Source organism: Leuresthes tenuis, unplaced genomic scaffold, assembly GCF_036924035.1.
Source record: "Leuresthes tenuis unplaced genomic scaffold, fLeuTen1.0.hap1 SCAF_9, whole genome shotgun sequence".
In the NCBI taxonomy this organism is placed as follows: Eukaryota; Metazoa; Chordata; class Actinopteri; order Atheriniformes; family Atherinopsidae; genus Leuresthes; species Leuresthes tenuis.
In genome coordinates this window covers 22,604,079-22,618,988 of record NW_027325363.1, presented here as the reverse complement: position 1 = coordinate 22,618,988, position 14,910 = coordinate 22,604,079, and the positions used below count along the sequence as shown (strand labels likewise).

General features: G+C 40.3%; 1 protein-coding gene across 2 annotated transcripts in view; it reads right to left on the bottom strand.

Annotated features, from left to right (window-relative positions):
- The window catches only part of gdpd5b (glycerophosphodiester phosphodiesterase domain containing 5b), a 112,262-nt gene that overhangs the window by 18,025 nt on the left and 79,327 nt on the right, over positions 1-14,910 (bottom strand). The window lies entirely within an intron of this gene.

Here is a 14,910-nt window from a genome sequence, read left to right as displayed (position 1 = left end):
CACCGTTTTACTCATCTTATTTATCTTACTGCATTGGGACCATTCAACCCAGTTGTCCATCTGTGTAGAAAACTTGCACGGTATGAGCACAGAAGAGCCAAGAGGAGCACTGAGTTGTTTGTACGTATCGCATTCTTCTTCACAGAATTCCTCACCTTAATGAGAAGAGTTGAACACATGAACAAGTTAGAACATGCAAAAATAAAACTAATAAACTAATAAAACTAGATATTTATATTTTCTTTAGGTTTTCAAAATGATTGTCTCAACGTATTGAATTGGGTTGGATACAATTGAGGCAAAAGACCATACAACTAGAGATGATTCTACAATCAGTAGATTAATTGGTGACATGAATGAGTTTCAGGATTAGATATAAAAGTAGAAACAACCAAATTTCCAGCCAAGAATGGGTCGTGGCTTTGCGCCAAACTCCATCAGAGAATAATTGACTTTTGCGTTTTTTCGTTGGAAAATTACAGATATCATTGTTCTTTCAAAATCTACACGGCATAATGTGAAAAAGATTCAGGGAGTCAGTGAAAATTTTAGTTTAGGCCAAATCTTAGTACAGGCCAAAGCTGGAAACCCCTGTTGGATGCGCGTGACCTGAGCCAACATGATATATGGTCCTTTGGGCTTAAGAGTTTCTTGGAAAACCACTGTCTCTACATAGTTTGCTGCTGTTTTCTGTGCAAAAGCTTAGTTGAGATTGACAGAAAGACAGTGGACATTTGTTCTGTGGTCAGATAAGTCAATGTTTCAACTTCTGCTGGGAAGAAATTGACTTGGAGCTGTTCAGCGAAATATGAAAAAGACCATCCAGGCTGTGTATTCAAAAGGAAAGGTGTTATGACTAGGGTGACCAGATTCCAATTCACCAGATGTGGGACAAAAACTATGTTTGTGTTGGTCAATGTGAGACAGTGTGGGATACCAATGCATCAAGGTAGTGTAAGATTACTTTAACTTTAACTTTTTTCTTAGCTTGTTACATTACTATGCTTTGCCATCTGGTTGATTCAGTAGCACATAAAAAACTGCAAATAAAAAGTTAACAAATATATCTTATTTAAATGCAACTTTATCACAGTCAGGACTACAATTGTTCTTTCAATTATAGTGCTTTAATAAGTGTATGATTTTCCTGTATTTTCTCTAACTTTACCAGACTCGCCTTGCACTGGTTTCACCCAGGGGTAGATAGTTTGTCTTTGTTGTAGCTGCATTTTCTTTTCTTGTACAAGTCGTGCTTTCCTCCCTTTCCGACCATATCTCGTGCTGCATGCCGGTGCCTTTCTGACTTGATTTCAATTGTTTTTTGTTGGGGGGCACGCCCTTAACCTGCGTCTGCATTCCCATTTGATTAACATGATCAAACAGTCCGCCCCGTCCTCACTACTTTCTTCACACAGCCATTTGATAAATGCTAGATTACAAAACACGCATTTCAAAACTGGAGTCTGACTATCAATAACAAATCGGGACAATTGGGGATTGATCTGATCCAGATCAGATCTCACAACCAGTCCGCACCATGCAAGGCGGTGTTTCGTGTCAGTTATGGGTCACATACTCAAAACGTAACCGGCCCACATCTGGCAGGCCATACATAAACGTGCCACCATTTCCAGATCTGGCCCACATTCGGTTCACTTACCACTTGCCATACCAGAAGTAGGCCAGAAATGCCGGTTTGATGCCAGAACTGACCCAGACCCCTCTGCTACGTGGAAACGTGAAAAATAATGAAAATGCATGCGGGCCATCTGGTCACCCTAGTTTTGACACAATGATAAACATGCCATTCTGACAATAGATTTTGTAAAGTCACAACTTTAGTCATCGTTTTCTTTATAGTTGTGTCTGTTAGAAGAGGGTTCAAGATGTACTGTATTTACTGTCAGCAGGCTTGTGAAATGTTCAGTAAATTCAAATATCCAAGCAAAAGAATTCAAAGTAAACAAACAAATCTATATGTCCAACCATTAAGTGGTCCAAACAGGTATTTCATTTATGAAATGTTGTTGTTCTAATAAGACTTTTACATGTTATTGTTACACACTAAACATTTGAAGACGTCATGGGACCAAAAGGAAAATCCACTTGTCAGTCTTCATCATCAACATCTTTGAACAGTGTGCTCAACAACAGGGTGAGGCTACCTTAACCTCTCTGAACGTCATGGGACGAAACCACAAGACCAAAAGAGTTTGTTGAGTAGTTCGTGAAAATATCTCAGTGTCTTTCGCTTAGGAGAACGACAACCAACTGTTTCAAGCTTTTTGTTTATTTTTCAAACTGAATGCGGATCATATTAAAGATGAATTTCAGCTGATTTTATTATTCTACTTTGCAGTATGCAGGTGGACTGAGAAGGCCCCGAAGTGGCAACAGACACTACTCTAACCACTTCCTGCTGAAGTCTGCAGAAGTTTCCTGTGTGAGGGGACTTGTAACAAGACTTTACACATCTCAAAGAGTGGTTGGTAATATATATACATATACATATATATATGTAAAATAAATATTTGAAATTAATACCAACAAAAGACAAAAATCAAACATGAAAAGGTAAAAAAGGTAATGAAGTGAACACACTGGCACTATTCATTCACTCAAAACCTTTTCTAAAATTAGCTTAATTACTTACTTACTTAATTACTTGCAAGTTAAAAAAATCTTTAAAACGTTGAAAACGTAAAAAAAAAAAAAATTAAATATGTATTTATATATAAATATTTTAACATCAAAATGACAATATCATAAGCTAACTTGTGGCAATAATTCAAACAGTATTCATAGTTAGGAGACAAAGCACAAGTTTAGTCGTCGACCACAATATGTCAGAGCAGCTTATACAACAGAAGAACCCAAATATGGTTAAAATGAGAGAGAAGCAAAAACTTCACCAAGAGTATGTAGTTTGCCATTTGTAACAATGGAAACTGTGAATAAAATAAAGAAGAAGACCCGAGAAGAATAACGTGCAGTTAAGCTTTGCAGTAGCTGGGAATCATGTCGGTAATTAAATGTTTGTTGGGCATTTACACCAAAGAGGAATGGGTCTTGTGCGATAAATGATTACTGTGCCACAGCTGTCAAACTCAACATCCCCTAAATGTTTCTGGATCAACCTTTTTATGATTTTGAAAAAACAAATACGTTTACATATGTGTAGAGGTAATTTATTTTTCTGAATTAAAATGAGTGATGATATTTTATCCATTTATTGTCAACCATTCGAATTCTATAATATATACATATAAATATTACAGAATATGAATAGTTGACGATACTCAAACTTCCACATTTATATATATATCTATAGATATATATATCTATCTATATATCAATATATATAGATAGATATATGTATCTATCTATATATATGTGTATATATATATCTATATATAGATATATATATTCATAGTGTATTACACTTTAAGATAACAAAGTACTATATTTTATCCATTTATTGTCAACCATTCGAATTCTATAATATATACATATAAATATTACAGAATTTGAATAGTTGACGATACTCAAACCTCCACATTTACATATATATATATCTATAGATATATATATAGATATATATATTCATAGTGTATTACACTTTAAGATAACAAAAGTACTTACTATTTGAAGACAAAACCAGGAGCCACAGAGCTAACAGCAAGATCCACCAGTCAGTCATTGTCAGTACCTCAAACAGTGTGAATGATAACAGAGTGAGGCTGTTTACGCTTTTGAGGATCATGGTGTGAAACCAGAAAACCATCAGCGTTTGCTTGATTAGTTATTTACTGAAATCATAACTAATCATCACATGCGATACATGGCATCATCAGCTGATCAGTAAATAATTACTGTACCATAGCTGTCAAACTCAGCATCCCTTAAGTGTTTCTGGATCAACCTTTTTATGATTTTGAAAAAAAAAAAGTTTACATATGTGCAGAGGTAATTAATTTTTCTGTAAATTAAAATGAGTGATGATATTTTATTTATTCACATTATATACATGGCATCATCAGCCACGTGTCACTAATTTTCAACCCAAGCTTTACTTTTATCTTCATTTTTGGACAGAAACGTGCTTTATCACGCGAGATACGCAAACTGTCTTGTCGCCCAGCGTGGGCGTATGTATTTCATGAAAAATGTTGTTGAAAATGCTAAGCGGCCTTTGGCCATATAAGGATTTGTCCTATACATCCATTCCATTTTTCATACCGACTGAACTGTGAGAAGAACGTGGAGGACCAGGAGAGAACGGGGGAGAGATCACATCAACTCCACACTGAAAGGCACCAGCGGAGATTTGAACCAGGAACTTTCTTAATGTGAGACGACATTGCTAGCACCACACAACCATGCAGTCAAAAATTTGTTCTACAATGTGAAAATCCTGCTTAACCCTAATGTTTTTATGTCCCGCCAGTGGGACGTTGCATACTTCAGGGCAAATCTGGGGTTTTCCTCAGCCCCCCTTTATATGTACCTACATATGTTATATACCGTTGGAAAGCTAAGGGTCTTGCTAGTCCAGTGATGTATGCCAATTTAGGATAGAATCAGAACTGTGGACACAGTAAACACTTATGTAAAACCAGTCGCAAACACAAAAAAAATTTCAAAGTCACCTATAAAGCCTCACAATATTCTAAGAAAAGATAAAACTCAACAAAAATGGTCCTGTTACGTTGGCAAGGGTCCAGTTAATGTACTCCATTAAAATACTTGTACTACAACAAGTCTTACACCCACAAAGACACACAGTCTGCGGCAGCAAACTTTCACAATTTCGGTCAGATGCTAATTTTATTGCACATTCTTGATCATAACTTCAGTTAGCATGCATGTATTAGCCACACCGTGATACCGAAACAGCTCTGGTCTTTAACCTTTAACCCTGTCTGCTTGGGCACAATAGTCAATTACTCACTGATGCTTCAAAAGTATCTGCACCTATTCTTATGTGTGAGGCTCGAACCAGTTGTGGCAGATTTTACTTTGGAGTGGCACATTGAATAGCTAATGAAATTCTGAAAACAATGGTATGTAGGTTGCAGGGTTTTCTCTTCTTCCATATGTTAGCCCGATTCTTTAATTGGAAGCCCAAGAAAATCTTAAGTTAAACAAAGTATTTATTAGTTGTCACATGTAAAGTATATGGCAGCGCTGGACTCGGAGTGACAGAGCTCTCGCAGGAAATCCATCAGGCCAAGTACCGATATCGGGAAACATTTGCTCAGGCAAGCCGCAAACAGCTGAGCACATTCCCTCTCGACAGCCAACGTACATTGCTGTACAAAAGCAGACCAGGATAATTATTCCCAACTTCGTCCAGAAGTGTTTTAAACTGGCGATCATTTAAAGCTCGGGCAACAATAAAGTTGACCACCCGAATGACCAGCGACATCACCTCACCGAGCTGCTCGCCACACACTTGAGCACAAAGCGCCTCCTGATGTAGAATGCAGTGAAAACCTAGGATGGGTCTATTTTCATGTTCATGAAGAAGCGCTACAAATCCTCGGTTTTTCCCAACCATACAGGGAGCGCCATCAGTACACACCAAAATAAGTTTGTCCATTGGTAGGTCTTTTTCTTTAGCAAACTCAATGAAAGACTTGAATAAATCCTCCCCTCTTGTTGTCCCTTTCATTGGCAAAACAGCAAGACTTTCCGCATATATTGTCTCACCGGCAGCATACCTTGCAATCACACTGAATTGTGATAAATGGCTTACGTCTGTTAAAGCGAGGGAAAAGTATGGTGCTGCATTTATGTCCTCCACTTGATTAGCCATCATGATGGTACGATCATGAACAGTTTTTGCTGACAGAGGCATGTCTTTTATTCGTTTGATTATCTTGTCTTTATCCGAAAAGTCGTGAAAATGTTCATTGGCCATATCAAGCATAAATGTTTTAGCATACTTGCCATCTGTGAATGGCTTTCCATTCCTCACTATTGCTAAAGAAGCAGCAAAGCTAGCCGAATTCCAGTCACCTTGTAGGGTCCATACACGGAGTTGCTGCTGACTAACTCGCACTCTGCTCAGTAGCTCTTGACATGCCTTCTTCCTACTGTCCCCCAGTGGAAATTTCGATGCAAATGTAGCATGGCGTGTGTCGAAGTGCCGCTTTATATTTGAGCGTTTCATCGATGACATTTTATCATTGCAAATTAAACACACAGAACCTGCTCTTTCAACAAAGGCAAATTCCTCCATCCATTCTTGCTGGAATGTACGGTACTCTTTGTCTTTTTTTCTTTTCGCCATCTTCTTCTTAAAAGGGCTTTCTCTGTATAAGTTAGCTAGCTGAAAGATGGGGAGTTTACTTCGTCACCTCAATGACCCATGTGGGCTATGGCATTGTCCAATAAAAATGGAGTTTTGGTCTCGGTGTCGTGGAATGAGAACGTTGAATGCATGAGATGTTTACATTTTTAACATTAAAATAACAATCAAATAAGCATTGTGGTTTCTTTAATGTTTTACTTTTAAAATGTCAGCGGAAATATTCATTACTTTTTGCATTAAGAACTATCACCTAAGATTTATCTGCGAGCCAGATGCAGTGATCAAAAGAGCCACATCTGGCTCGCGAGCCATAGATTGCCGACCCCAGGTTTAGGTAGGTGGTACCAGGCAGACTTGATTGATGGAGAGCAGGCAATGCGGTTTCGGAAAGATGTTGCTGAGGTACTGGATAGAATGGATAAATTAGGGCTTCCAGTAAAGTTAAAGCTGTGGTGTCTGCAGTTTGGATTGTTTCCTAAGTTGATGTGGCCACTGTCTGTGTATGAGATTTCATTATCTGTTGCAGAAAAAAATGGAAAGATTAGTTAGCTTTTACATTAGGAAGTGGCAAGGTGTTCCTAGATGCTTAAGTACTGTGGCACTGTATGGAAAAGGCATACTCCAGTTCCCAGTATCTAGTCTAGTAGAGGAGTTTAAATGTACTAAAGTTAGGACAGATCTCCTGTTAGCTGGGAGTAAAGATGTGGTAGTTAGTAAGGTGGTTCCAAACTCAACCAAAGGGAGGAAATGGAATCCAAGAATTGCAGCTCAGGAGGCAGAATCAACTCTTAGACATACAGAGATTGTGGGTCATGTTCAAATAGGCCGGGGAGGCTTGGGGTTTGGCCCAGGCAAACCAGTGTGGAGTAGAGCAGGTCCTAAGGCTAGTTGTTGAGCAGGTTCGTAGACAGGAGGAAATGTTAAGGGGTACAAAAGCAGTGGCTCATGCTAAGCAGGGACAGTGGTTGAATTGGGAAGGTGTAGAGAAGAAAAAGCTTAGTTGGAAAGAGCTGTGGATTATGGAGGAAAGTGTCACGGACTGTCAGAACACAGGTGAAGGGTCTTTTCAAAGCAAGAGTGTTTATTTGCTATAAACAGTGCAAAGCGAGGGGCTGTGAAGATGCTAAAGCACTCTCCTCAATAACTATGTCCTCCTCAATATCAAAACCAAAACTCTCTCCACTCCAGGAGGAAAACAGAAAAGGCTATAAACGATTACAAATAAACTTACACGCTCTCCTAATGAGGCGGATTTAAACAGAAGACACTCACCCGATAAACGGGGCACAATTGTTACAGAACATAAATCTCTCCACAAAGGGAGGTACTATGAAACTTAGCTCTTAATACTAGGCTCACTTTTAACGGCGGCACAAAGATCTCTATAAACGAAACACAAAATCTCTCCACTAGCAGAGGAACTATGAAACTTTTAACGATAACTGAAACACAACTCTCCTCTGACGGAGGTTCTATGAAACATTAACAAAAAAACAAAAATCACTCCTAAACGGAGGAACAAAACAGGCTATGGAAACTTACCGTGACTAAACTATGTCTGTGGACTAAATTACAAACAAAGATAGTACTGTAGGAGGATCGCTCAACTACAGGCTCGTGGATTCAAGGCTGGGATTTCTGATGCTACAGCGAGGAACGTGGCAAGTTACAACACACTGGCCCAAGACAAGGGAGGCTATTTGAACACATGAGGAGCCATGGGGAACAGGTGGAAACACTTTGGGAATCAGGGAAGACAATCAGACACTTGACACAAGAGGAAGGGCAAATTATCTGAAACGAGAGGGAAGTTAATATTTCAAAATAAAACAGGAAATGACGAGACAAGACATGAATCAAAACATAAAACGTGACAAAAAGGAGTATTACATTTTTTATATAGTCTGATATAGTCTTGTGGTATAGGAGTAGAATGAGTGTCTATTTCATGGAGCTGACTGTTCCTTAGGAGGAATTAGTAGCAGAAGCATATGAAAGGCAAAAAGCTTAGGTATGTGGAGTTGGGGGGCAGAAGCAGAGCAGCGAGGATAGAAAATTAGGATATGTATATAGCAAAGTCTGTTGTCTCATTGTTCTGGGAGTTGGGTATAAGTGGACAGAGTCAGAGGAAAATAGTGAAGGAAATGTCAGATAAGGCAGTAAATTTCAGTGAGTGGATTTGGATTAGAGGAAGCAATAGTAGCTGGGGGCCCAGCACTTAGGGTAAACAGACTCTTGGGAGAAGCAAGGAAGAAATCCAGGGTATATTTAAGTGGAGGGTGTGGCCCATGTGGTGGCCATTTCAGGTAAGTTGGCCTGTATGGCTTTGTTTTTTGGTAGCATTTTTAGTGACTGTAGGACTGTTTAGGTGAGTTTGTCTGCTGAATCTGCTAGTGTCTTGTACTGCCTCCACCTCTGGCACCCTCTTTACTTTCATTACCCCCTATCCGAACCAGGGTTTGAATAACATTTATCAAATTATCACCATACGGATTCAACAATCTGGTGAAGAATTGCTGCCCTCGCCAGTACATAAGCACACAGCCATAATGAGAAGATGCACTACAGTAGAGTGCAAATCCCAGCAAAGTAAGCTCCATACAGAGGTGGAACACTGGCTGCCCTATCTCTCCACCTGAGAAAATTGAGGAAGAGAAAAAAACAAAGATAAAACAAAACCCAAATCTGCCAAACCATGGCAACATCCCCACTTTAGCCAGTATTCTGCCTCTGGGCAGAGCTGCCCTATCTCTCCACCTGAGAAAATTGAGGAAGAGAAAAAAACAAAGAGAAAACTAAACCCAAGTCTACCAAACCTTGACAACAACCCCACTTTAGAAAACTATCCCATTAACTCAGCTGAATTTAAAATACAATTGTCCTCCCTCACGTATTTCTCTGTTTCTTTTGTCAGATGGTGAAAAAAGTCTAAAATTGGGACTAAAAAGCTGCCCAATAAGACTGTGGAGGGGGCGTGGTGCATCAGCTGCAGGAGAGAGCTGTGGAGAGAGCTCTGGGGAGCAGGAGTAGGTGAGTGATTAGTACACCGGCAGTCACTTGTCTAATCACTCTCCTCTTTTAAAAACTCAGTAGCGTGCTGGAGCTGAAGGAGGATTGAAGTGGAGTCGGCAGCACGAACTGGGAGGGAAGGCCTGCGAACGACTCCACATTCGTGGAAAAGGGTTAAATAAATTATACGTTGAACCGTCCGCTGTCTCTGAGTCTCTCTGAGAGAACCCGCTGTGGCAACAGGCCGCCACAAAGACCACATGTTAACCCATGGCCTTTATCAAAGCTTGAGAAATTTTTTTAAAAATTTTTATTAATTGTAGTGTGCAACTATGAAATCACCAAACGAGTAAGTTAAAAACGATGTCTATGCAGTGAGTTTGGCTATACTTTAATGTACAAAGATTACTCAGAGAAAGAGTTAGCAAGAACAGAACATCTTCAACGTCTCCATACGCAGTCCACAGCCTGCTCATGAACCACATGGACAGCGCTGCACTTGTACAAGCAGCACACAGGTTTCTACTGACACCTCAGTAAAAGTAGTCTGTTGTGTCTTTGGATTTAAGTTTTAGTTTTTTTTATTTCAACTGTCTTGGATTCCCTGTCAACGTAGCACATTTGTTACTCCTGCAGTAAGTTTATTAAAGCTATAAAAGAAAATTTCACTCCCCCTAGCCTGCAGATTTTTTTCTGCATATGGGTCATCCTCTAAACAGCTTTACCTCACCTGCAGCACATTACAAATGTCCTTTTTCAGGCCTAAAGCTGAGCTTTCCCTAAGCGACTGATCTTCTCCCCAAAATGTGCCCATGTGGTCTTCGTCCATGCAAGCAGATACAGCCAATAATGAAGTTAAAAGAATATATTACCTCTAGTGAGGTATGTGTAAGTAGTAATAGTTTTAATTTCTAGCCCTCACCAAGTGACAAAGCTTTGTCACAACATGTTGTGTTTACATGTAACCAGTAAAATGGCATCCATGACTATGATGGTTACCTTGTAAAAAGAATGTATTTTAGCCCCATCTATGATTGTTTTCTAATCATACTGATGTAATATTATTGTCTAAACCCAAAAAGGAAGTGACAATAGTGTTTTGGCTGACTATACAAATTTTTAAGTAATTTCTTTTTACTTTTTTTTAACATCTCAGTTATCATGACATGAATGCTTGGTTTAAAAAAAAGTAGACATTTGCCAGAGTACTAAAATAACCCTGTCCCATCTCCTAAACTTGTTGTTGTATCTCCAGCTCATTCATTGTTCATCAAGCTGTGGCAAGCCCTACTGTATGTATGTCTCCTCCTTATTTCAAATCTGAAAATACTGAGTTGTGCTTTTTAAAATGTTCAGAATTTCCCTAAATGTTTTATATTTTAGAAGAATACTCCTCTCAGTCTCAAACCAACCTATCAAACAGCCACACATCGAACACAAATACTGAATTCCTATGTTTCCTGTAATTTGTTTGTCTGTCTTTTCTTTTGCTAGTCTGTGATAATGGTGCCTAGACTTGGACAGAATCTGTATCTGCTCTTTACCTCCAACAGTGCAGAGATTCTTCTGTCACTGCCAATCTGAGGGCTCATTGCTGAGCGTACAAAGCTGTTTCATAATGACACGCTGCCACCTTATGACAGAAATTGTAATCCACCTTCAAATAAGATTTTAATCACTAACTATCACATGGCAAATGTTAACTTTCACACATTTCACATGAAAAATATACATAACATGTTGACTTAAATCTCATACTGTGACCGCTATTGCTGTGGACTTTCTCATGAAAAGACGTCTTTGGTCAGAACCAAACATGTCTACTGCTGGTAGGAATGTCCAGGGCTACATCTAAGTGCTACAAAATACACACAACAGAGCTAGAAAAAAAAGGCATGGCATTTCTAAGCCAAATTTGGCAGTCTTTTGATACAAACTTAACATGACAATCTGTTCACCTGTACGCAAACTGACCCGTGTGTTTAAAACGTTTTACAGTGAAAACTGAGCAAGTGTTTGTCACAGTCTGCTCTTTCACAGTCTATGTTTTATCGGTCACAGTTTGTTTAATCATGGTTTCAGTTATGTTCTAGTCCTGTTTTTCCCCTGCCACCTCGGTTCACTCAAGTCACCTGGCTCATTGTTCACAGCTGCACCTCATTCACTGATCACTCCCTCCACAGTATTTAGTCTTCTGGTTTCCTTTCAGAAACTGCAGAATCCTTACCTCACTATCCCTTCATGCTTCCATGGAAAAAGATAAGTTTGATTGCATGCCTCATAGCCTGTTTAATATAGCCATAGTCAGTGTTTTTTCATAGCCTTGTTTTGTTTAGTGTTTTTTTTTTCATGTTAAGTATTTTTGATAATCCGGCGCTGCCTCACCTTTTGTTCCTGCTCCCCGTTTTGTAAATAAACTTTTTGATTTTGGAAAATAACTGCATCTGGGTCCTACCTCTCCGAACCGTGACAGTGTTGAATTGAAGCCAGATTGTAAAAGTTAAACGTGGGGGCAGTCTCAGTGAGTGAATTTTAACCCGTTATCGAGACAAAAAAGTCTTTATCTCAAAATGTGGTGATGGTCCTGGCTTGTTGTGCACCCTGGGCGAACACCCACCTATAACTAATGAAATAAAGCCAATAGTTTTTGGCCACACACTGCCTTTATCAGGGCTTAACAATTAAATTAATGTATAAAGGTAGTAGCATAACATAGCAAATGTTGCTACTTCTAGCTATTATGATCAAGAGGCTAATAAATGCATTAATTCACATGAGGCTATCTGTTTCATTGCATGCATAATACTCAGAGATAATGACATGACGGCATTGTGCATACCTTTACCTTTTGTTCTTTTCTCATATTTCCTTTTCCTGAACTAGGCTCCTGACAGCTTTTTTTTTTACCTTTTATTTTCCATCCTTCATTGAGCACTTGACTTGAGAATCAACTCTGTGGCAGAAAAGCCTCTGACATAATCCGTGTCTGTCTTCTGGTTCTGCATGATGCGCTCTACCGTTTTAGTTAGCTACATATTGTTGGAACTAGAAAAACCCAAACAGAAATGAAAAATGTTGTTCTTCTTAGATCCTTTTTTTTCTTTTCTACCCCTCGTGCACGGCGCGCCCTTTCACAGATTTCGGAATGGGCGACTGCCCACTTCGCCCATAGCAAAAAGATAACAGCCTAAATATATTCATTGTCTCAACAAAACAGCCCTAGTTATCGAGATAATTGACTTGTTATCTCACGGTAATGACAAAAAAAAAGAGTTTCAAGCATTGCCGCTCTTGGCTACTGTGGTATACCGATGTTTGCGGTGATGGAAACACGAACTTCAGTATATCTAAATAACTTAATGGCCATTACGACAATCTGGTGCCATTTGACTCCCCATGACATATGGTATATTTTGTTTAAAACTATATTTATATATATTTTTTTTAAAAAACATTACAAAAAACGGAGTAAGTAGGTGAGAAAGTCAAGCTGAAATATTCCCCTTTAAATGTTTTTAAACACACATTTGCTTTTTTTCTTTTTTTTTTTTAAAGACAGACCATATGTCCAAATATGTCACAGGGACAGTGTGTTTGAGGGGAGGACAACATGCAGTTATTTCAACATCTGCTAGAGCAGATGATTTTAAGACACTAAGCACATGACCTGATATTAATGATTAAAAGTCATGGTAACTACTAGAAATCTCTTTCAGTAATCTAGCAACGTGTTACATTTTACCTTGGTTAACGTGGTTTACAGGAATAAAACTTGGAATGAAATGGAAAACTTCCAGTACGTTTTATTTTTCATGTCCATCAGACCGAGCTTCCAGTCTTTTATATCAGCAATAAAAATAAATAAACACGATGTATTGGAATACACTTGGGTGACTGTTGCAAAAAAAGTTGTGTTTCGTGTTATTTTGTTCAATTTCAACGATGCATAACAGCTCGGAAAAGATACTGCGCGTCTGCTTCCAAAACACAGCTGTTGCTATGGGGATCAGTGCGTTTCATTTAATGTAGTAGTACCAGTAAGAATTTAAAACTACTTTTACCCCTTGTCATATGCCAAGAATTTGGTCAAAATTATTCCAATTCAATATCCTGAACTGGACCAACATAATTTTCTTGTTTTTTTTTTTTCCCCCTTGTCCTGTCCAGCATTATGGCAGCAGAATTGTAGTCTGAATGCCAAACAGATTTGCTTTGCCAAGGGAAGTTTTATAAATGTAAAGCTCCCCTTGATGCCCATTTATTTATTTTTGTTTACAATATATAACATGTAATAGAACTGAACCGGACCGGGGGACAAGGAAAGAAGAAGAGTAAAGAAGAGGAAACAGAACAAAAATGGAAACAAAAACCAGACAACCAGCTGCTACACCTGTAAAAAAACAAAACAGACAACAATCCATGGCCTCTGAGGGGAATCCAGCCTTAGCGCCACCAGGAGCACCTGAAAGCAGACAAGCAGAGAAAAAACAAACACACAAACAAACAAAAACAAGCACAAGAAGCGGTAATCACATACAACACAGCTGTGGATATAGATGACCTGAGACGACAAGAGAATACATCAACTGCTTAGCGACCATGCTACTGGACTAATGAATGTGTGTGTGTGTGTGTGAGAACATGCAACACCCATGGCACAGGACCTACATGATAACCGTGCTTAGTTATGAGTGTATAAGTGTACAGGGCCACAATCCACAGCCCCCCCAAGCAATCAGAAGCAAGCAGAGAGGGCCACAAGACCCAGGCCACCAGCAGCCCCCACAGAGCACAGAACCCAGGAAGCCCACCGCAGGGACAACCACGCATCCACCCAGAAGACTGCAGAGGAAGCCCCCAGACAGAGCCCCCATAAGCATAGGGCAGAGGCCCTCCCGGAGCCAGGGGCAACAGCCCACGGACCCCGTCAGGCCCCGGCCACCCAGACATGGGCCGTGCACTGGACCCGGGCCCCAGGAGCCCGAGCGCCCTCAAACCCCCCGGCAGAGGCCCCACCCAATACCCAGGAGGGCCAAGCGCCCCAGACAGCCACAGCGCCTGCCCCAGCGCCCCTGGCCAAGTGCCCTGGGAGTCAAGACGTGCCCACAGGTGGGGGAAGTCGCGAGCAGCGGGGAGAGGCACAAGCAGGCCAGGCGACAGCAAGTCCCAGATCCAGGCCCAATCATCACCACACACACTTGCACGTCCCATACATCCACACATCCTCCCTCCCTCAACTCCGCTGGGGTGTAGCGCAGCGGGCACACCAGGGGGGGCCAGCAGCCCCCCAGCCACCACAGACCCCGAACCAGCTGAACAATTAATTAATCCTCCTGGCCCCTCCCGCCCCGAGCAGCAACCAGGAAGCAGGGGTGTGAGAAGGCCCCTCCCCTCACCCTTCTGGCCCTCCAATATTTTCTTATAGTGAGCAATTAAAATTGAGGGGCGGCAGCCTTCATACCCAAAGAGCCCCGCCCACCAGATGCCACTCAGTGCAACCGCCCCCCAAGACCTAATGTGTGTGTGTGAGTGTGTTTGATAAGTAGTGATGTCTAAGGTGTAATTAAAACAAGTGCAACCAAAGG